We start from the raw sequence: 3,446 nt of genomic DNA on the forward strand, positions 1-3,446 counted from the left end.
TGTTCGACGCATGAAATTCCAATCAGAACGACTGTTCCAAGACTTTGCTGGTCGGAGACGTGAGCCGGATTCCGATCCCGGATCCTTGTTTGGACGATGATCCATCGACGTGAAGGATCCAGGTTGAGTCTGGTTCCGTGTTTGTCATATCCCCCGTGGGCAATTCTACCAAGAAGTCCGCTAGTACTTGAGATTTTGCGCAGGTTCTTGGGCGGTACTCCACGTCGTACTCGCTTAGTTCAATTGCCCATTTTGCGAGTCATCCTGACTGGCTCGGACTGTGCAAGATCATTCGCAGGGGGAAGGTGGTGAGGATTATTATGGTATGCGACTGAAAGTACGGCCGGAGTTTCCTTGCCGATGTCACAACTGCGAATGCTAGTTTCTTCATCAGGGGATACTAGGTCTCAGCGTCCAGTAACGTTTTGCTTATGTAGAAGATTGGTTTTTGCTCACCGCGTTCCTCTCTAATCAAAACGCCATTTACCGCTGTTGTGGAGACTGCGATGTACAGGAACAAGGGTTCTCCCTCCACTGGTTTTGCGAGGACGGGAGGAGTGCCAGGTAACATTTTAGCTGTTGGAAAGCTTTCTCACATTCCTCCGACCATTCGAACTTCTTATTCCCTTTCAGCGTGTCATTGAAAGGAAGACACTTACCCTTCGAGCGCGAGATGAAACGGTTCAAGGCCGCGACTCTTCCGGTTAGCCTTTGGACTTCCCGTTTTGTCTTTGGCGAGACCATCTCTATTAACGCGTTTATCTGCTTAGGATTGGCTTCGATCCCACGACACGTGACTAGGTACCCGAGAAATTCTCCTGATGCCACCGCGAATCTACACTTTGTAGGGTTCAGTTTCATGTTGTGGGCGTTAAGTCTTGCAAAGCACTCCTCCAAATTGGAGACGTGGTCGTGCTCGTCAAGAGAATTTACGAGCATGTCATCGATGTATACCTCCATAGTCTTGCCGAGCTGTTCGGAGAAAATTCGATTGACAAGTCGCTGGTAAGTGGCGCCTGCATTCTTGAGACCGAAAGGCATTACTTTGTAGCAATATGTTCCCCGATCGGTGATGAAAGCAGTTTTCTCACGATCGTCGGGATTCATCATGATCTGATTGTACCCGGAGAAGGCATCCATAAATGATAAGAGTTAGTTCCCTGCTGTTGCTTCGACCATTCGGTCGATGTGCGGGAGTGGGAAGCAATCCTTTTGACAGGCCTTGTTGAGATCGGTGAAATCGACGCATACTCGCCATTTGCCATTTTTCTTTTTGACCACGACCGGGTTAGCGAGCCAGTCTGGATACCTAACTTCTGTTATTGATCCGACCTTCAGGAGTCTTTCGACTTCCTCATTTACCGCGGTGGCATGCTCCGGTCCTAGCTTCCGCCTTTTTTGTTTGACGGGTTTGTAGGTCGGATCGATGTTAAGCTCATGACACGTTATGCCGATATCGATCCCTGGCATATCTTCCGCGGCCCAAGCAAACGCATTGAGGTTCTTTTTGAGACAGGCGATGAGCTCTGTCTTTAGTGGCTCGCGGAGGTTGGCCCCAATCTCGACGCATCATTCCGGAGAGGATTCGTCGAGGCATATCGAAATTACCGGTTCGCAATTCGGTTCGCGCTTCCCTTCTAGGGCTTCGGCCCTTTGAGATTACCAGAAGACTTCCGAGTCTCGTTCCGGGGCGTTCTCATCGAGAGTCAGATTTCTTTTCTTTTTATGGCAAATTTTGATCGCAAAGTTCTTTCTTTTTAACTCGGCGGCGAAACATACTTGCGACATCCTGCGGTCTCCTTGTATAGTTTCGACTCCAAGAGGGGTTGGAAACTTAAGGCACAGATGGAATGTTGAAGGGATCGCTCGCATGGAATTCAGCCATGGAGTACCGACGATCGCGTTGTACGATGTTGGGCGGTCGATGACTAAGAATTCCGTGACTTTGATGACGCTCCTGGCTTTAACAACGAGGTCTATCGAGCCGAGAGTCATAGTAGCATCTCCTGAGAGTCCGAATATCGGGCTGGGTCCTTCCGTAACGGCGCACAGATCGATCTCCATTCTTTTGAGGGTGCTTTTGTAGATAATATTGGCCGAGCATCCGGTGTCGACCAACACTCTCGCTACGTCGATGTCCTGGATCATCAGCTCGATGACAAGGAGATCGTTGTGGGGTTTGGCCTGATCGGCCGTTGCCCAGTCCTTGAAAGAAAGGACATCGTTAGCTGCTGGAGTGGACATCCTGTGTCTTTTATCGTTTAGTGATTTTTGAGTTAGAGAATTCGTCCTCCCCCCTCCTTCTAGCGCCAAACTGTGGGAACCAAAATTCACACCGTCGATTATAATAAATAATAATGGAGGAAAACCGAGTGAACCCGTTTTTCCTTGAAGGTCCGAATTCTCTGCGTAATCACTTTAGAACGATAAAAAGATAGATAATCGCTCAGAGGCGTTTTATTGAATAGTATGAATACAAGATTTCTCCGAGAGGAGTAGAGATATGCTAACTATCGGAACAACATGACAAGAGGCGGCCAAGACGTCCTAAGGCTTGCCGTGCTAGTCTAACCACCTAAGCCCTGAGTTCTCTAAGCTAGCAGGAGTTCTCTAAGTCTAAATTCTCGGATCCCCTTTTCTTCTGCTCCTGCTCTCCTTATATAGTCGCTCTAGGTCGGTGGTCCATCCTTCGCCTTCGCGCCCAAGTCTATCTCTTTTGGGAATATTCCATTTTTCGTCGATCTTGATAGTTATCCTCGAATCTTAACATTTATCTTTGGAAACTTAGCATTTATCGTATTTCTGCGAGTTAGGACAAACCGTCATAACTTTTATGGGCTCGAATCCCTTCTGAGAGCGTAGATGGGCTTCTAGACCAGTTTGGATCCTTGCGGACCGTTCTTAGGCCTTTTGGCGTTTATACGATTTCTCGGTTTTAGTCATAAAACTTCGAGAATAACTTTAATCAAAACGAAATGAGAAGTATATGGTCCCGAAGGTCGGATATCACAGCTATACGGATGATACGGGAGTCGAAGTAAGTCGGACAGGCCGGGATCAGGTCGAGCTCGCAGGGCGAGCCGACTCGCGTGACGGCCGAACTCGCCGGCGAGTACAACCACACGACGGTTCAGCTCGCCGGAGAGCTGAACCGCGTGATAGTTCAGCTCTCCGGCGAGTGGCTTTTGTGCGGGATTCGCTCGTTCGTTCACTTTCGATCTTTCTTTCAGTGAATGTTTTGCGAGAAATCCGTGAATAAGAAATAATCATAGCCGTTGATTTCGAAATAACCATTTTTGACCCCAACAATGAATATAAGCGATGATCATGAACTCACGTCAATATAAGAGTGCACACTCGTAGAACAGATTGGATTGAATGGAAACGTGGGGTTAAATAGTTTAAGGAAGAAAGGCGTATTTGGCCCTATGATGTTAAAACCAGTG

The sequence above is a fragment of the Brassica napus genome, unplaced genomic scaffold (genome assembly GCF_020379485.1).
Source record: "Brassica napus cultivar Da-Ae unplaced genomic scaffold, Da-Ae ScsIHWf_1485;HRSCAF=2080, whole genome shotgun sequence".
NCBI lineage: Eukaryota > Viridiplantae > Streptophyta > Magnoliopsida > Brassicales > Brassicaceae > Brassica > Brassica napus.